Source organism: Pseudopipra pipra, chromosome 1, assembly GCF_036250125.1.
Source record: "Pseudopipra pipra isolate bDixPip1 chromosome 1, bDixPip1.hap1, whole genome shotgun sequence".
In the NCBI taxonomy this organism is placed as follows: Eukaryota; Metazoa; Chordata; class Aves; order Passeriformes; family Pipridae; genus Pseudopipra; species Pseudopipra pipra.
The window spans coordinates 6,899,915-6,921,021 of NC_087549.1; the positions used below are offsets into that span (position 1 = coordinate 6,899,915).

At 39.2% G+C, this 21,107-nt stretch overlaps 2 long non-coding RNA genes across 2 annotated transcripts; one reads left to right on the forward strand and one right to left on the reverse strand.

The window, feature by feature from the left end:
- Positions 1-10,467: 10,467 nt before the first annotated feature.
- Positions 10,468-11,272, reverse strand: LOC135409134 (uncharacterized). Its single transcript, XR_010428032.1, has 2 exons — positions 11,039-11,272; positions 10,468-10,676 (listed from the first exon to the last, which is right to left on the reverse strand). It is a non-coding gene; the product is annotated as an uncharacterized LOC135409134 (long non-coding RNA).
- LOC135409129 (uncharacterized) lies at positions 11,224-13,331 on the forward strand. Its single transcript, XR_010428030.1, has 3 exons — positions 11,224-11,315; positions 11,502-11,584; positions 13,162-13,331. It is a non-coding gene; the product is annotated as an uncharacterized LOC135409129 (long non-coding RNA).
- Positions 13,332-21,107: the final 7,776 nt, after the last annotated feature.

A 21,107-nucleotide genomic window follows, 5' to 3' on the forward strand; every position in this document is an offset into this window, starting at 1 on the left:
TGTGCTGTAACATCTCTTCCTGTACAATATATTTCATATATATATATTCCCTAAGATATAAGTATACACACCTTAGAACTTAGTAGCACTAGGTACTTGTGCTTAGGCAACTGAATTATACCCTTCCCCATCCGTGGAGGATTTCTTTCTAGCTTGTGGAAAGTTCCTGAAAGATACCATCTACTTTTTACAGACAAAAATGCTTGGAATGACTGGTATTTCTCATCCTGGTTAAGGATTCAAATATATTGACTTCAGACCAAATTTATTCTTCTGTAAATAATTGAGGTGTATCCAATGGCAACATGCTGTTTCCTTGATGTTAACCCCAAAGAAATCTATCATAAGCTGATTTGTTTTCACAGACTAAATTTACTTTGTAAGGATAGTGATTATAAACACATTGTAAAAATGTAAATACGTGCTCCTCTGTGGCTTAACTATATTTTTTTTTCAGTAGGAATTGAAGCTCCTCACCAAACTTTTCATGTCTTGACAATATTTAATAACTTTATAGTGCTTAAGTAACCTTTTTAATACAAACTAGGATGAGAGCAGATGAAAATGAGTACCAACATAACTGGTAATAGCTATGACTTCATTGAGCCAAAGGTTGTGCAGGTGTTTAACTTCAAACATGTGTGGAGACCTCTTATGATGGACTTAAATGAGCACATTATAATGGGAACAGAGGGCCACAGAAACCTTAGCTGAAATGAACCTTCTGCATCTTCCTGCTTTTTCAGGATTGTGTAAGTCTGTGGAGTACTATCATCTGCTTCAGTGAGCAAAGGTATCCTCCAAGAAGAGCTCCAAGAAGAGCTTATCTGCTCAGCTATTTTCTATGGCAGTACTTCAGTTAAGTAGGACTCCTTCAGTACAAACAACTTGGAGTAAAATTGTCTCACACCAGCACTGAAGACAGATGGATAAAGGACTGCAGTGAATTTTTAACAGTGGTTGTTTTTTAAGTGTTTGGTCCCAAGAAACGGAAGCCAAAGCCTACCATATGCTTTCTCTGCAATGCTGTGGAGAGAACAAGTTCCCCTGGGTAGACAATCCAAAGACCCTCAGATTCACTAGGGCACTGCTAGTGCCTCAGCAGTTTCCAGTGGAAAACTCTGAGCATGGGAGAAGTCCATTTTTTGTGCGCTGTCTGCAATTTAGTCTCCACAGTCAGTTCTGCAAAGGAGATGCTACATGGACTCCTCAGAGCTGAGAGTCAAAACCACTTATGAGGGAAGATGGCTAACCTGAAAAATGGAAAAAAATCTTGTGCTAAAAGCATTGTGATGCTCTCTTTGTGCAAAATAACCTGCTGAGTTTAAGTCTTAATCAGAAATGCTTTGTCACTGGTGCCTAATGGCTTGACTTAGGAGCATAGAGTCCTGAAGTCTTGACTTGCCCTCAAGATTATTTCTTGTTTAAATCCATTCTCTGCTGAATGCAAAACATGTAGATACATTCAAAGCATTTGCCTATGTTAAAAAGGAGGAAAGATTCATATGGTAAGAAGAGAATGGACGTGAAAGAGCAAATTGCTGACTACAGAGGAAAATCTTCTCAAAGCGTACAAGTTAGTTCTCAACATTTTCTGGGTAAATATTGCAGCTACTGGGATAATATAATGCCAGATACTGCTGCAGCTTGGTTTTTATAAAGAAAAAAGCTGCAAGTGTATTTTAGCATCATATCTCCTTTTAAATATATGTCCCAACTGCTCTCAGAAAACATCTTCCAGACTGGGTGTCTGAGTGTCAGCCATTGCTCTACATATTTTCTGGATCCTGACACAGCTCATTTTTTGGGCTATCGGGAAAAAGGCAGAATTATGTCTGTTTGAAAAAAAAAAATTGCCATATCCGTGTATAGAACGGAGTTACCACAAAAACATCCTCAGGTTGGTTTTTTGTATGCACTTTTCATTTTAATTGTGCATGACTGTTCCTAAATCCTACAGCTAATTTAGTTATAAAATTAACTTGAACAGCCAGAGACTCCATTTTCAAAGTATATAAGGGATGTAAAAAAATCTCCCAATCAATCCTGCAGGAATGTAAACTTTCCTATTCCATTTGCTCTGCAGATGGAAAGATGCAGAGAAGCAGCAACTTACAACATATCTCAGCATCTCCAACTTAATAATGTTTGGGTTTCGGGTTTTTTTGAGGGGGAGATAAGATGCTGGGGTTGAGATAAGCGTGTGTATTGATAAAACCCACATAAATAAACAGGAAAAGCATTTACAGAGAAGTCCTCAGAGCCCTGTTTGTTACAACAGAAATTCCACAGCATCCAAACTGACAAGAAACAATCTGTGTGCATAATTCATTTTATTTGAGGAAAGACGTGAGGAAAAAGCAATGTATTGAAGAGTACTTTTGGTTTTGTTAAACTAAGGGAACCCCTTGGGATGCCTTCTCTCATTTATCAGTTCCCTTTGAGAAGTAAGCTCAACGTCTATGTGCATTTCTAGTGTCTCCAGAACAACAGAATATCATCACCTTAGGGCTTAGAAACAGCTATATTGTGTCTTCCTTCCTCAGTTAAAAATACTCATCTGCATGATTTATAGTACATAACTAGGTGCATGGTCTATTTATATATTGTAGCTTTTTGTTTTTGTTTTGCCCTTTTCCATAAAAAAGTGTATAAATCCAGTAACTCTCCAAAGAGTAAATTTTAAAACAAATGCCTTCCAAACCTATCTTTTAGCTCTACAGCTCCTACATTATCAAAGTGGAAAAAATGGACAGCAATTTCCAGATAATAAAGGTAAGTAAGTGCATATTTTCTTAACTTATTTTTATATTAAAAAAAATCTATTTCTCTACCTTGGTAAAAGCAAACAAAGCTTGAGTTAGTTTTAAGGTAATTTTCAGGACTTATGCATCTGATTTAGTTTTCATTGTTGTGAATCAAATCCAAAATTTCAAAATTTCACTCTCTGACAGTTAAATAGATCGGGGCAAATGCTGTCATTCCTTTTTCTAAAAAAAAAAAATAAAATAAAATAAAAGCCTATAAAAAATGAGGAGTATAATTAATTATAGATGAAAGATTCTGCCAGGTCATGACATTGTACAGAATGTTACTAAGTTTTTAATTAGGATGACTGTTCTGTTCAGCTGCAAGAGGATTGCAGTTTGCAACCCATCAAGAGTCACTTATAGGTTTCCACTCCTACCAACTTGTAGAAACAATACTACTCTTTAGGGAAAAAGAAAAAGAACACAGAACAAAGAAACTTCAGTCCTGTACAAATTAATTTTCCAAATGATTAAGGTAGTGAGTTTCATTTGGTCGAATTTCAGATTTTCTGGAACTGTCTGCCCTGCATATCTTAATTTGTAGTAACAACATTGGAAATATAATCTACTAAATGCTCTCTGATTAGGTACTGGGTGCAAGTGGTTCAAGAAACCTGTTCTGGTTGCCTGTAACCCCAGAAGGCTGAAGCTAAATAAACAACTAAGTTGCTTAATAAAACCAGTGAAACTATTTCCTACCTACAGGTGACTTCTGACATCAAGGCTGGAAATGGCAACTTTTAACATGAACTTTGTCTATAATATTGTTAACTCTCATTAACACAGTGATGAAAAAACACACACAGGTTCCTAAGTGGACTCTTGGGGACTCTCAGCACAGTCAGCAGTGTGGGGCCAGAGCTGCTTTGTAATCACCGTCTGTGAGTCACAGGAATAGAACTAAACTGAATAGAATATTTCAGCTGGGAGGGACCTACAACAACCATCCAATCCAACTGCCTGACCAATTCAGGGCTGCCCAGGAGTTAAAGTGTGTTGTTAAATGCATTTTCCAAATGCCTCTCAAACACTGACAGGCTCGGGGCATCAACTAGGAAGCCTGTTTCAGTGTTTGACCATCCTTTTGGTAAAGAAATTGTGGGGTGAAGTCACAGCCCCACAACTGAAGTTTGAGGGGTTTGGAATGTTACAAAGTGTTGGGCCGTTTTCCATGGGAGCAGTGGAGCTAATTAGATAGTTCCCATGGACATAGCCTTGAGCTGTGTGGCTGAAGTGCAGGTGCGGCATTCCTCGGTGTTTTTCTGGGAATATGTTTGTGTTGTGTGTATGGGAAAGTAGAAGTGGGAGAACTGAATAAAAAGCTGCCTGCTGCGCTGAGCAGGCAGACATCTCTTTGTCTCACTGTCCTAGTGTGTCTTGTGTGTCTTTCTTCCCCCCTTCGGACCGAGGCCTTTTGACAGATACCCAGCAACAAGAAATGCTTCCTAATGTCCGACCTAAACCTCCCAGGCATAGTTTTGAACCATTCCCACATGTCCTATCACTGGATCCCAGGGAGAAGAGCTCAGCACCTCTTTCTCCCCTTCCCCTCCTCAGGAAGCTGTAGAGAGCAAAGAGGTCACCACTCAGCCACCCTTTCTCGAATTAGACAAACCCAGATCCCTCAGCTGTTCTTCACAACACATGCCTTCCAGCCCTGCCACCAGCTTTGTTTTCCTCCTTGGGATGCATTCAAGGGCCTTCACATCCCTCTTAGCTGGTGGGTCCCAGCACTGCACAGATGGATCCAGGTGAGGCCACAACAACAGTGAACACAGTGGGATAATCACCTCTTTTTCCTGGATGATGGTGCTGTGTTTGATGCACCCCAGGATGGTGTTCATCCTCAGGGCTGGCTCACTGCTGGCTCCTGGTGAGCTGCTGCCCAACGAGCACCCCCAATTCCCCATCTGCAGGACAGATCTCTAGCCCCTCCTTTCACAGTTTAGACTTGTGCCAGGCATTACTCTGTCCCCGGTGCAGAATCCATCATTTGAGCTTTTTTAAATGTCATCACTTTAATCATAGCCCAATTCTCCAATCTGTCTAGATCCCTCTAAAAAGGTCTCCTGTCTCTCAAAAAACCCACACTTCCCATTTTGGTACCATAAACAAACTGGCTAATGGTGCACCCAACTCCTGCATCCAGATTGTTGATAAATATATTGAGCAGGACTGGCCGTAGGATTGAACCCAGAGGAACACAGCTGGTGACTGATCACCAGCCAGATTCAGTACAACCCTTTGAGCTCTGCCCTTCAGCCAGTTCTTCACCCAGTGCACCCTGTACCCACACATCCCACAGTTGGACCACTTGTCCAGAAGATGCTGTGAGGAACAGTATCCAAAGCCTTACTAACATCCAGAAAAACTGCATCCACCACCTTCACCTCACCCACTTGAAGGGTGACTCTAAAATAGAAGAGTATCAAATTAGTTAAACACAACTTTCCTTCTGTGAACGCACATTGACAGTGCCTGAGGACTGAGTTATCTGTTAAATGCCTTTCAGCGGAACCCAGTATAATCTTCTCCACATTTTTTTCTAGGAACTAAGGTTAGACAAACAGGTCTGTAGTTTCCTGGATCTTCCCTCACACTGTTTTTGTAGATTGGAATAACAATCAGCACTATAGGACTCCTAAGCCTCAAAAGCAGATTCCCAGTGTAGTCTGCTAAATAGCTCCCTAAATAGCTTAAAGTTTGCTCTCCTGTAGTCCAGGGTAGCAACTCTGCTGTCTTTTTTTCCTCATTGCACTGAAAATTTTAAACACAACCATGTTATGATCTCTGTGGCCAAGACAGCTACCTCCCATCACATCCCCCATGAATCCTCCTCTATTTACAAACAGCAGATCTAGGAGGCATCTTTCCTAATTGCCTCACTGAGTACCTGTGACAAGAAGTTATCTGCTACAAACTTCAAGAATTTTCAAGACCTGTTTTTCACAGCACTGTGATATTCCTGGTTATGTCTGGGAAGTTGAAATCTCCCATAAAGACAAGTGGGTCTGAATAACTTGATTTTATAATTTCACAAGCGCTTTTTATAATAGAATCAGAGAATTATGAAGGTTAGAAAAGACCTCTGAGATCATTGAGTCCAACCATTAACCCAGCACTGCCAGGTCCGCTACTAAACCATGTCCCCAGGTGCCATGTCTACATGTTTTTTTGAACACCTCCTGGGATGATTATTCCACCATTTCCTTGGGAAGCCTGTTCCCATGCTTGACCACTCTTTCAGTGAATAAATTTTTGCACGTTTCATTTTTTCCTCTCTCTCTAGGAAGAGAGGAGAACTAAATGTTTGCTGTTTGTTTCCTTTGTCCAGCAATAAGAAGTAAATAAATACTTCCTGAAGCTTCTGGGTGTCTTTTGCCTGAGGCATGTAATCTCTGCTTGTCCAGCTTGCTGCATTTTTGTAGAGGATAGCTCTAAGGACCTCTCTAAAGTGTTTTATATGAGCCTCATTACAACAGTATTGAAGTCCATGGCAGTCATAAATTGAATTATCTGTACAATACTGTGATAATTAGAGAATTAATCTTTTGGAGATGAAGATCCAAAGCACAGAAAATTGTCCAGAGATAAGCTATGACAGAGCAGCAATTGGATTTCAGCCAGCACCCCACACAGCAAACCACGTTCTTCTGGTGTCCTTCATGATCTGACCTGGGCTAACTCTGCAACGTTGGTGCACAGAAGAGGGCAAGCCAGGTATGAAACCAGAACTATTTTGTGTCATTGACCCTGGTTTCTGCTCATAACCATCATCTCAGATGACACACTCTCACAGGAGCACAGCTATCAAGCCTAGAGCTGATTTGCTTTTCCGTAGCTTTGAGTAGAAAAAAACTTAAGCCAGATGTTTCCACCTGCCTGAGTATGTGCTCTTGGCACAGGCGGATATGCCAATTGACATCTGATATTCCCATGGATTAACCTGCTAGACTCACTTGAACATTAAACCTCTACGCTAAGGAGGAGTTTCAAATGAGATCTCTACTGTGTTTGTGTCAATGTATTGTGTGTGGTGAAATCAATAATTCAAGGTATAATGTGCCTTAAAATTGTTCACTTTGGGTTTTTGCATGTGAGTATTTCTATACTTTAAGTGTTGGGCAGTCAAGGCAGATGATATCACATTTGTCAATAAGTAAAGGTGTGTGTGTTCCTATCTTCAAGTGAAAAAGGGCAAATATCTTGCATATGAAATATTATGTGTAACAGCAGAAAAGAAATCAGCTTCAGGAAATAAACTCTTGTCCATATGGATCAAGAGAGATCATAAAGCATTTTAAAGGGAATTTTCCCTATGCTATTTTCATTATAAAATAAGAAAAGTCCTAAATAATGTTTTATTTTTCCAGATTATGGCAACTTTTAAAAATATGGTAAATGCATAAGACCAGAATACTAAGTAAACCCTTCATTGACTGTGATACATATAAGTGAAAGTCAAAGCTTTTTATGAAGTTCCTTCAGAATCCTGAAATGCAGAATTGAAAAAGACATACCATATTCTTTAAATGCCAAAGAATTATTAATTACATGAAAATAAGGTTTTACTTAGTTGCACCTGGAAGAAAAAAGAAGTTGCATTTTGTGAACTTTTATTCTGATGAGAGGCAGTATATGAACAGGATGCCTCAGGCTTCTGTGGTTTCTCATTTTTCATCTCTGCTGCATATAGCTTTGTTTTTTTCTTGTGAGATTATAATCAAAAGGGTTGATAGAGTAGATGATTAATAAAACAAAATATTAAGGGTTTTTTCAACTGCAATGAAGATCATATTATCATCACTTTCAGTTTTCTCTTTTTCATAACAATTTGCAGTTTCGAAATGTAAGCATTCATTATGTAGACATTCCTTAATTTTTAATTTACGAAGAAGGTCTTTCATAATCCATTAAAATTTTGATTTGTTCGTTATAGCTCTCTTGTTTATTACACCACGATTGCTCAGGATAAAGTTAGATGATGCCTTATAATAAAACAAAGCAAAATAAAAAAATCAAACCGCAACCACTTCAGTCTCTGGTAACTAGGAAAACTCTCACATCACTCTTACTGCAAACACTTTCAGCACTATTCAAGGTAGGTAAAAACGCACCATCCTCTAAATACCTGTATTTTCTGTACTTTGCTCATAAGTTGACCTGCACACAAGGCTGTTTTGCTGATGGTCAAAGACCTGCTGCAGCAGGAGAGGCTTTGATCGTGCACTTGCTAAGTGGCAATAGTGCCTCCCGGTGGCTTCCTCTCTCATTCGTTCCTGATGCCTTTAAATTTTACAGCTGTTTTTTTGGCTGAAATAAATCATTTTGTTTCTTTTGTATTTTGAATGCTAAATGTGCACAAGCACACTCCTTTTTTTGTATACAATAAGATGTAGCCACATCCATATCTGCATGTGCAGGATGCTTTTTTCTGACTTTTTTATATGATTATTCTACTACAACTGCAGTAATTCAGACTCCGACTGAAAACCCCAACACACTGTGTTATTCTTATTCTTCTCTGGAAAGATTTTTTAGGAAGATCCTTAAGTCAAATTTAGGTCCAGAGCAATTCCTTTTGCAGCCTCCTGAGCAATCTGATTGCTGGCAACTTCTCACCGTTTTGCAGAAATGATATAATGAGTCTGTATCCTTCAACTTAATTATATGCATTCAGTTTTTGTGTTGTTTATGACTTTCCAAGAACACACAGATCCACTTGACCTGTCTGCACAAAGCCTACTGGATGCCTCAGCCCTGGGAGAGATGACTCACAGAAAGTTGCTGTGAAAAGAAAGGCTATGGAGGCAAGCTGTATGCATTCAAACAATGGTGTAAAATGAGTTGAGGTAGATATGCCTTTTTTTCCTTATGTTTTATTCCATTATATGTGAATTAGAAAGCCTAATTAAATGTCTGTTTTACTGACCGTACAACAATTCCCCTTTTTTGAAGGTGAAATAAAATGAGACTTATTTCTTACTTTTTATAATAATACATTTTTATGTTAATATTTTAGTTTTCTGTTGAAATGACAGTGTATTCAGTTTTGGGGTTGCTTTGTGGGGTTTGGGGTTTTTTTTCCTCACCTTAGTATTGTACTTAGGATCTTATATGACCATGGGAAAGTAGCTGCTTGGACACTCCAGGCCCTGCAAAAGTTACAGGCAACATTTTCTTTTTAAATAGTTACCAATTTTAAGTAACCATTTTAAGCATGGAAGTCTAAAATACATGGCTGTCATGCATCCATACATTCTTGACTGCATCTTCTTTTTCTGAGTGGAATTCTGTCCAGAAAAAAAAAAAAAAAAAAAAGAATTGCAGAGGTGAGTAGAGATGTAGGTTGGTCAGCATGTCTCAGGTTGGGTTTCAGAAACTGAAGAGCCCCAAACTGCTGGTGGCTTTTGTCCCTTTGACTCATGACATCAACTGGTAATTATAGATTTAGACTTACCTTTAAAGACAGGAAACAAATGTGAGGTAGTGTGAATCTGTATCAGCGGCAGTTTCAGAGGCAGATGAGAGTCACCGACATAGGAACGTAGGAATTCTGAACCGTTTGCAGTGTTTTGGCCTCACAGAGAGTGCAGATGTCAATTTGCTGAAGCTGTGGGGTAGTTCAACTGGATACAGGGTCATTCTGACCTCTCTATGTCAATAGGTGTGCATGTATCTATACTGTGCGATAAAGGTGTGTTAATACTCCCATGGGAGAACTATTTGTTGCATTTTCTTTCACTGGAACAGTCCCCAGTGGCAGCTTTGCCATGGTGTTAAATACCTATTGTTATATAATGATATTTATTTCGTGTTCTTAAATGGATTAAGGACATAAAGCTATCAGAGAGTGTCCAAAGGAGGTGTACAGAGACAATGCAGGGCCTTGAGGGGAAGCCATACAAGCAGTGACTGAAGTCACTTGGTCTGTTCAGCCAGGAGGAGGCTGAGGGGAGACCTCAGTCTTCAACTTCCTTGTGAGGACCAGTGGAGGGGCAGGTGATCAGTGATAGGACCCAGGAATGTCCTGAAGTTGTGTCAGGGAAGATTTAGGCTGGATATTAGGAAAAGGTTTTTCCCCCAGAGGGTGGTTGAGCAATGGAACAGGCTCCCAAGTGCAGTGGTCACAGCACCAAGCCTTTCAGAGTTCAAGAAGTGTTTGGACAATACTCGCAGGCACATGGTGAGACTATTGGGGTGGTCCTGTGCAGGCCCAGGAGTTGGAATCGATGATCCTTGTGGGTCCCTTCCAACTCAGGATATTCTATAATTCTCTGATATGAGTTCCTGCCTCAGGGTCTGATTTTCACCTGTGTTCTGTACTCGGCGTGCGCCGTGTTTGGGCAATGGTTGTGTGAAATATGACAATTAAACCTGGTTTTTCCAAGTCCACATTGCCAAAAAAGAGGAAGAGAGAGACAAGTTCATCTTAAACCAGGTAATCCAAGCAATTAGACCCCAAATTGAATCCAACAAGCCAGCTTGGATGGGGCTCTAAGCAATCTGATATAGTGGGTGGCATCTCGGCCTATGACAGAGGGGTTGGAATTAGATGATCTTTAAGGTCCCTTCTAACCCAAACCATTCAATAATTCTATGATTCCGTGAAGTTTTCATGTGCTATTGAAACAATATTTACCTCAAAAAACCCAACTTTCATGTCCACCAGTCTCTTTCTACATCTTTATTTCTGTGGTTTCCCGTTGCCTCATTTGCTGTCGTAGGTTTGCTCGCATTTGTACTCCACAAGGAGATTTCCTTGCTAGTCGAGTTCCTTGTGAGAGCAGAGGCAATCCTTGTCATGCAGCAGCTTTTTCTTTGTTAGGCACTTTGTCTCTCTTGCACATTCAATTCACTAGTGCCCTGCAGAAAAGAACATATTGCTTGACATAATAGCGCTGTTTAATAAGTGGTTAAATCTTTCTGTGTTCCTGATATCTTGGCTTTGAGCAAGATGGAAGGAGGATATTAAAAGCTTTCAGTTACAGATGTGTGCTGGAAGGACAATCTTGATACTGTTCTTTGGTAGCACATAAAGGTTAAGTGTAAGAAGGATGTTATGCATTTGTGATTACATAGGAAAGCATTCTATATCTGCTAATAATCTTTCTCAGGCATAACTGTCTAACTTTTCAGTTTTGGCAAGATCTTAATTTAGAGCAAATTACTTTTTTTATTGCAGAAGTGGTCAGTACAGGTAAATTATGAGTTTTCCCCCTTTTTACTTTAGGGGATCTGAGCCTCCAAGGCAGTAATTGTCTGCAACCCTCTTCTCCTGGCTCAAAAGCTCTGTAGAATTACTGTTATCAGTTTTCTGTCCTGTGCCAGTATATTTGAACAGCAGGGATGCTGCAGCCCAGAATCCAGGGCTGATAATGGCTCTGCTGCACGTTCCTGGTGTTTATGACATGTTGTCTGGAGCACAGCAGAACTATGGGAAGCATCTTGGGTTAAGAAAGATACATGCTGTAACTGAAGCAATATTCTGTTGAAGAGACTGCTGTAAGTAAGAATCTTGAGTGTTGAAAGTTTTTCTTTCTAAACAGTTCCAAATTAATTTATGACACTGAGATGGTGTGTGAGTGCTTGCTATGGCTTTCAGGGGGCTGTTTACTCACATGATTTAGTCTGGATGTTATTTTCTTTATCTGCTGCTCCATGTGCCTGTATTCTTTTTGCAAATGACAGCTCTGTGCAAAAGTGCCCACATGGCAAGAAGAGAACCCAGCTGCTGATGGCAAGAGCAGACACTATATCGGAACACTCTCAAGGTGCTGATCCCAGAGCTGTCATTTTCTGGAGGAAAAAATGTCCGGTGCAGACAGGCATGAGGCAGACAGGCATTGTGCACAGAGGATAATGGTGGAGAGGGATCCAGGGGAATGGGCAGTACCTGCAGTGAGAAAGGAAACATTTAACAAGGCAACCCAGCTTAGAGACAGCAAGAAAACACAGCAACAGAAAAAGGCAGGGATCAGAGCGTAAAGAAGCATCTTCAGAAGAGCAAAGAGAGAGGGAAAACAGATGCAGTATCATTTCTTACACAAAAAGAGGGAAGTGAATTCAATACTACATTGAAGACTTATCTATGTATGCATTATATGTGTAGGTATTTACTTACACATATGGAGACATGTACTTGTATAAAAAATGCACACATTTTCTTACTACTGTCTATATAAACATCTGCTGCTAGTATAAAATTATTCTTGTAGTGCATAGTTTGAAAAAGCTTATGAACCCCTTTGGTATGAGAGATAAGAGAGCTTCTCTACTTCTCAGCAGAGGGAATATTCCATAGCATTTCAATACCATTATCTTATGTTCCTCTGTAATTCTGTGAAGTGGATGTAGAGACTTGGATAATTCAAGTGTATGAGTTAATAAATTACACTTAGAGTATATCCAGTTACCATAATGGCTCTTAAATAATTAAACAAAGCAATCTTAAATAGGATCCTGCTACACTGCACTAACTAGAAAGGTGTAATCAGAGTTACTAAAAACCTATCCCTTAAGGTCCCATTCCACTGTGTACATACAGTACAATTAGTGTCTGCTTTGTGGGTCTAAAGGAATTGAGTATAAATCAAAGGCACAGAGTTCTTGTAGGGAATCGAGCAGAATTTAATGATGAGAATTATGTGGGTTATGGAAAATGTGGATGATGAGGATGTATCAGATGAACCACCAAGCCTTGCTGCAGCTCAGCTGACCTGCCTGTAGGATGGCTGTAGCCCTCTTCCAGGTCACAACAGGAATTAATTCTTATAAAGTTCTTTTACGCTCTTCAAAGAGGACACTACTTTTTAAATCAACACCTGGAATAAAAATGTTATTGGAAGACAGTGATGTATATCGACCATGCTTCAATCAGACCTTGAAGTCCTGATGAAAGCAGAAAGCAATACTCTTGTAATTAGTTCCACTAACATCTGACAATTTATTTACATAGGTGAAGGATACAAGATTAGACCTTTGTTAGGACTCTTGCAGGAGATAAATTTTTTCTAGATAGCTATGAGCTAACAATTGATCTTTTGTGGAGACCTAAACAAAAATTTAAAAAAGTACCCAAAAGCCTAAACAAAAGGAAAAAGAATGTTTAAAAATAATATTCTCATCAAATTCTCATGCACTTAATAAAAATGAATAGTGATACAAGCATAGTTCTTTTCCATGGAAAGCTAGAGATACTGTCTGAAAACTGAGTAAGGTATATGTTATAGGGAATATATATGTAAGGGAGTATATACGTAAGGTGTATGTATATGCTATAAAGCATATTGACAAAAGATTCTCTGGAAGAACTTTACTCAAAGGCTTTTTACTGTCTGTGGTATTTCAGATGTTCTCACAGCAGGTGGACCATATATTGTGTTACTTTCTTTGAGAAATTGCAGGAAGGCAACTGGTGAAATACAAGGTGTCATCCAACAGTTGTTTCACATACAGTAAAGAAGATCAGTAATGCAAGTTTCTATGATTTATCAATAACGATCCAAATCACATATTGGAGTTGCCTCTAGACAACTCACTCAATGCTCTTTTAATAGTAATAACTAAGATTTATATAGTTTCTCTCATCCCTCAAAGATCCCAAAGCATTTTATGAACTCCTTTGAACACTCTTTTTGAGAGGAAATGCAAGGCCTATGAAGAAATTTTTGGGCAAGAAACTGCATATTGTTTGGCAATATATGCAATACCATCATACACCAGTTTAGAAGAGGAAGAGAAAGACAAAGGTGTCAAAACAGAATGACAGATAGTATAATTAGATAAATTATAAATAAAATCACTTTATCCAAGTACCCTGGTACTGGAATCCAGCCATTATACTGCAGGATTTCACTTTCCTTCAGAGAGAAGTTTTTATTTCTTAACATATAATGTGAAATCAATCCAACTCTGAGTGTTGAAATACTTTTCTATGTGTGCAGCTGCAATGAGAATGTATTTTTGTCACTGGTAGTTACACTGTCTTAGTATCCAAAATAAATCAGGTGCTGTTCAGCTGCTGTAGATATAGTTCTGGTGCTGAAAAAAAATTACAGGACAAGAAAAAAAGAAAGTGAGGGATACACAAGAAATTACAAGAGGTGATAATGTTTTTCTCCTTCTTCACACTTAGGATTTGTCTTGATCATCAAGCCTGATTTGCCATTCTCGTTTTCAAAAGAAACCCAGCTTCCCTACTTCATATCAATGGGGAGGTTGTTCTCATCTTTATGTCAATACATGGGGGCACAAGACCTGTGCTTCTACAGGCAGACTGGGTCCAAATCTGATTTAACTTGCATACCATGTAAATGCAGTATAAAGCAGGACAGACTTTGACATGCTGGTTTGTTTGTTTGTTTGTTTGTTTTAATAAACACTGTGAATGTGTAGGAGCAGGCTGTGATATTTTTTAATTCCTTCCCTTGCCCTTTTGAGTTTTCAGAAGCCCTGGAGAGGGTGCCTCTGGGAATTATTTATTTACAGAAAAGGGAAGAGAAGTTTACTGAGTAGTGAAAATATCATCTTGTTTTGTTGCTGTATTTTCCACTTTTATTCTGAGAGATTAACCTGTACAAGAAAAGCACTTTAATGGAATACAATTGCTCTTTGAAGAGGGCCTGAAGAGATATCTATGCAGTATTTATATGCTGTCTCAATTACCACTGCAAAATAGTTTGATGATTCAGCAAGGGACCCTAACAGTATCTTCAATAATTCTCTCCCGTTTAGATCTCTTAAGAACCAATTTTATACTGTTGCTTGGTCTTTTATTGCCTTTAAGTCACACATTTCAGTACAGAAGGTAGACTCGTAATCTTCTGTGAGCTGGAAATGCAGATGAACCTGACAACAAGGCTAAGCTGAATGGAAAACCAAGAGTTTGTAACAATGCAGGCTGCTCTGTACAAGGTATTTTGAGGTAAACATGCCTTGTTTCCAGTTACATTAAAAAAAAGGTGCTGGGGATATACCCGGCACAAGAACACACAAAACATTCTCAACAGAAATGTGAGGCAGCAAATGAAATACTTTTCTTTAAGTTGTTTGTGTAGTTACTGTGCAAAGCAAAGGTATAAATTTTCATTGTCTCCAAAGGCAAAATCCTAGGAGTTAAGACAAGTGAAGAAACCCAAGAGCAGCAGTTGGAAAGAACTGGTGCACAGCCCTGTGTGGGAGGGGCTGTAAAGGAGAATATTCTCTACCAGTATCAGGGAGCCCATCAGGGGAGTTGGCACAAGCGTCACTTGCTCAGGAGCACACGACAAGCTGTTGTTGGGAGTATTGTGACAAGTTATATGGAGCACCAAGGGATACTCCAGACTTTATCAAGAGTGAGAGAATCATTCCCACCGCCATAAAAGTGTCTTGGCAGGCAAAGGCTATAAATGTAATAAAAGAGGGGGTTGGGGGGAAATGTTGTCTGTGCCCATAAAAGAGGACAGTGATTGTGTAGTTTTAGTGCTTCATAAAATCCTTCAAGTTAGCAGGAAGGGAAGAAACTGGGTGAAAAGATGAGTACAAAGCAACCCATGACATTTTTGCTGGAAAATGGGAAGGTGGATGAGGGAAAACACCGTTGGATCCCTAGTCTGATTTTATACCTTTCTGTAAACAGCAGCTATTGACCTCTATTGCAGACAGGACTCAGCAAGCTGGACCTGCTCTCTAATTCAGTATGGATATGTTTTAGATTTCTAACTAAAATAAAGGATAATTGTAAGACTGAGAGAAGCAAAATAATTTCATTTAAGTACCTGAAGTGTTTTTACACATTCTTAGACAAAGAACTATACAAAGGGCAGTGTGGAAGCTGAGAATTAGGTGACAACTAATTTCTGGATTTTTTTCTCTTTTTTCCTCTGGAAAGCCATGGCAAAAAGTGAACAAGCAACGCAGCTGCTTTTCTTGATAGCATTCCATGGTTGTCCAACCTGATTTTGCATAAAAACCTTCTTATTACTGGTTTCTTTTCTGACCTAAATGATCACATTCATAGCTAGCAAATGACTGATATAAATTAGCTCACTAGCAACTGGTAGAAAAAACCCTTGTTCTGTCAGTTCATAAGAAAAATTTTCTGGCAGTCCTTTACTTTTGCCTTATTTTCTTGAAGACATCTTTGAAACTGAATGCTTAAGTTCAATATATCTTGTATACTAACTGAGGCAGTGCTGAGGGATTTTTGGTTTACCCTAATTTTTTCTGCTTCTGTGACATAGGACATGGGTAAGGATTCAAACTTGAAAACACATGCCACTGCAACAGGAGATTTCAGTTGTTTAGATATAGCAGTTAATGAGAGCTGTGATAGCTCTCTGGAGATACATAAAAGACTACTAATGACTGGTTCATTTATAAGTGATGAAGATCTCTCAAGATCAAAATCCTTCCAAAAATGCAATAAATAGAGAGCTGTGAACTTGTAGTGGTCTTGACAGTGGTACACTGTCATTGTCACCCCAGTGCTGAGATTTCTTTAATGTTCAACTTTTAATGGAACTATTTTTCATTTGTAACATCTTGCAAGACATTTAATTTAGCTTTCTTCTGCTTTGTATCTCTGCTTTGCAGAGCCCAGTGGTTTATGGCTGCCATATGTCAATGTTTTCTCAGTTACATCTTTTTTCTGCCTGCAACTTCAGTTTAAGTGGAGTTAGAAGATTTTGTGCAATTCTATGCAACTGCAATGCCTTCAGTGCCCCTTCAGTCAGAAGAGGACTCACAGCCTCCACTCTTTGGATGGTTAGTCCATTTGGGAAATTTCAGAATTATTGTGCAAACATAGATCAGCTGGAAAACATTGGTACAGCAGGTCTTACACTTGCTGAAACGTCAGTGCAACTCTGCATTTATGCCTAGAAAATACTTCTCAGAAATACTATAGACCCCAGAGGCGAATATATGAAATTCATGCGACCCTCTCCAAAACACATCTAATCTCTAGGCACAGAAACACATTGCTATATGTGAACATTGGAATAATTTCTTTATGTATTTATCTCTTTTCAGATTTTAATCTGATTTGTATGCCAGTTCTTACTGAAGCTTTATCACTTAAGTATCAATTATAAATGCCAAATTTGATATTTTTTATGGCCAGATTTACTGAATAATTAAACTAAATCACAGAATCACAGAATATGATTCACAAGGATCATTGAGTTAAACTCCTGGACCTGCACAGGATCATCCTCAAGTGTCACACCATGTGCCTGAGAGTATCCTCCAAATGCTTCTTGAACTCTCTCAGGCTTGGTGCTGTGACAATTATTTACAGAATTGTTTTCTTCTTTTTTATTGATAAAAATACTTTGTTGATTACCTGGAGCCTTGAACTTGGAGCAAAATCTAACAAATCTTACCACAAGAGTTTCTCTGAGGCACTGGGAGCTGGACATGAAGCGTAGCCCCATGCTATTTGCATATTACTTTTATGACTTGTGCATAAAATCTGTTCTATAAACCCAGCTTAGTTCCCTCACAGAATATTCTATGCAATCATGAGAAATAAGTCTCTGTTATTCTTTTCATGTAGCTCTCTCTTGCCCATGTGGGATGAATGGCAAGACAGCCATTAACTCCAGCAATTGACAATCAAGTCCATGATTTAAAAGTGAACTCAAATTACAATGGACAGCATCAGTGTTTCAGGAGCTGAAGAAACAGACGGTGGTTCATGACCTGAAAAGTATCAAGCATCTGTAACTTTCACTGAAGGCAAATTATAAATGCTTGGCACCTCCCAGTGCCTGTCCTGCTATTCTGAATGTAGCTTGTGACTAGAGGAGAGAAAATGGCAGTTTAGCAGCAATAATTCTTTAGGAATAAGCAATCAGAAAATTCAGCAGAATCTGAATTATGCTAAGATGGATGGATCTCGTTGTACCAAAACTAAAATTTTAATATGCCACACATGGATGAAAAGGATTTTGACCATTATGTCACTATAGAAACTATTATAGCTGTGAATAATAATGGTAATCCATTCCAATAGCATGGATATTTATATAATATTGCTATCTGATAATGGATAGATCAGTAAGGGATTGTAATTACCGCTATTGATTAGCTCTAAATTATGCATATTTATGACTAATGCTGAAATAATATGTTTTCAAAATCCTCTCTTCCATTTTCACTTACTACTTCTTTTTCCCATTCAGCTCTCCAATCATTCCATTAGTTTGGGAACTTGTGAGGGCACAGACAATCACCTCTTTTCCATTAGGAATTGCCCGAGACCAACAACTACCATATTTTTTGAAAATGGAATTCCAGTCTGATTTAATCCTAATGGCACAAAAAAAGTAAGATTCTGAATTAGTAATGGTCAAAACATTATTAATAACAAGACAAAAAATTATAAATAAGTTACTAAAGTGTTAAATTATCTTTTTGTAACATCTGTTTTCATGAGGTCAGTCACCAATTTGTTTTTTGCAGATTTACACAAAGGCCTATTTTTAAAATGATGATGCAAACAATTTTCACTTATGCAACAAAATACCCATTTCTTGGGGCATTCCCAAAGTGTTTTCCACATGCCAAGTTATATCACTTTCTCTGTGTTACTCACCATCTCTGAGCAATGAAGAAGAAAATTTAACTCAGCCAGAGGGTCATTAGGAAAGTGCAGCAGAGCTCAGATCTGTTCACTGTGGTTATTGGGCTTGACCTGTGGTTATTGGGCATTGAGACTTTTTGCACAGTAGCCTTTTGACTCTTACTGAATTAATTCAGTGTACAACTTAAGTACTTACAAGTGGAGTTTTCTGGTGCCTGGGGTTGCATCCAGATCTCAGAGGTTTGACTCTCCTTGTGATGCAAAGGAAGGTTTAGGCAGAGAAAGTAAGTTAAGATTGTGCACTCGGAGGATGAGGTTTCATGAAAAAGCTAAACTGGGCCAGAGGTACACTTTTCTTCCTCCTCCTCTCTCTTTGTTCCCTCTCTTATGCTAAAACTGGTCTAAGAAGGACAACTGAACAGTTTTCTCCTGAATTCGTGAGGTGCAAGGTCTTCCATGGATGTAAGATGCAATGAGAGCATATAGCCATAGGTAGGTCACTCCTAATGGCCATGAGCTCTTAGTAGCTCGATCATTTCAGAGCTCAGATTGGCCTCTGTCTGTGCAGTCTGTTGAATCTGCTAGGCATTTTCAACTTTGGCTATCTTCCAGAGATAAGAAGTCTCAACAAAGGTCTTTCAGAGGGTTTCAACTAGCTGTTTGGAAGCTAGAGCCCAAAGTCCTCTCTTTAGGGAAAGCCCCCACAATCATTCTCTCAAAGAGCTCATGTGATGATGATTCACTCTTGTCTTTTTAAAGAGGCAGGAAAAGCAGTGGCAGTGTCACTGCTTTGCCTTCAAGAGAAATGGTTAGAAGCTCTTACCCACAAAATGAGACCCTGCTCCAAGGTCTTTCTCAGCCACGATGGTTTCAAAGAAGCTGCTCTTCTCTGTTCAAGCACCATCCCTGCCATCAATAGGGACAGAAATCCTCTAACCCAGATAGTGCAGTCTGCTGCCTAAGAGGAATCTGTCAAGTGATACACTGTATAAAGATGTTGGTAGTGCCATCAGATATCTCTGAAAACATAAACATAATCTGCAGCTTCCAGACAGTGGTTGGTATGCTGATTCATGTGATTCTGAACAGACCAGGTGGGCTCATCAAGGTACTGTGGACCTACTTTATTTGCTCTTTTTACCCTGTCATGGCCCAGGTGGAAACAAGCGTTAGGAACCTGTGTGATTAACCAGGGCAATTCTGGGCGTGCACGGTGAGTTCAAAGCCAGGAGGAGAAACCTGCTTTACCTGAGGTGCTTCAGTGGTAGGTACTGGCTGAGCTGAGCGCCATTTACTCCTTCCACTTCTGTTTCACTTGGCAACACCTTTCCTCCTCTCCACCCTGACCTAGCTTGAATTCCTCTGACACCTGTCATTTAACAAGCTGTTGCTCTCCCTGGCACCTTCATTTGCTCCATTGTCCAAGGTCAAAATCTTTCTACTTAGTTATCAAAAAGCATTTGATGTACCTGGTCCAAAATGCAGGTTATTTAGAGACAATAACGTGGTACAGTTGATATGAGAAGGAGGGGATTTAGACATGTCTTTCAAACTCTCAGCCCTCTGAGAAGTGAGAGGTAAGGGGCCAATAACCCTCTTCAAGCTCTGAAATATTAAGGACAAATCTGAAATGTTTCCCTTGCAGATTTTACCTCGAAGTTGTTTTATTGGTACTTAAACACTCAAGTATATTCAGTAAATAGGACCGCAGATGTGCCATATTTCTGACTTTATAAGCCTCATGAATTATGGGATATGAGCCCTTTTATCCTGTGACCTGTGTTTGAAAGTGAGTGCAGTGATCTCAGCCCTGTTTCTAGTGGTCAGGTGTCCACCCTACTTCTTGGCCTCTGCAGTCCTTTCAGATGACAGGATGACAGCTTACTTCTGGAGGCATATTTGGAGAATAAATAGCTTTAATAACATGCTTGTCAATTCATGACAAAGAAGTTTTGGTGTTTTTTACTCCCTATGCTTTTCTTATTCCATGCAGAAGCTGGAGAATTCATTACCTTTTGTAATGTAACACATTCTGCCTTCAACGGAAAAAGTCACATTCCAGCTGAGTTAGTCAATACTAGGGTTTGATGTTCTATCAGTACAAGGAAAAAGTGGCAAAGATGTTTTTAAGTCTTTGTTCCTCTCTCTTAGCTCACCTGTTCACCAGTCTCTTTCCCACTTTCCTGCAAACTACAGTATAGGAGCATATACAGGAGCGAAGTATTTCCATGGGTCAAACTCTCTGCTGCCTAAGCCTTATGCAGTCACAGTAAGACAATCAATCCTGTTCCAAACAGTCCAGGACATTTTCCTTTATCTTCTTTGTAGCTTTTGACACTCTTAGAGGAAACTAAACTTATTTTTTCTTCATCAGAATCACTGAATGATTGAGGCTGGAAGGGACCTCTGGAGGTCAAGCAGGGCCACCTCGAGTCGGTTGCCCAAGGACCTCGCCCAGATTGATTTTGAATATCTCCAAGGATGGAGACTGCACAACCTCACTGAGCAACCTGTGCCAGTGCTCAGTTACCCTCACAGTATATTTTACCTCTTGGATCTGTCTTGTCTGGAATTTTCTCCATCTCCTATATCCATTATTTTCATAAACTGCCTTAATAACATGCACTGCTGCCTACTACAACAGGAATGCAATTTTTATGGTCTATGATGGCTATAAATTTCACCCTTTCCTAAGCACCTCTTTCTTGACATGTACATTTTCATAC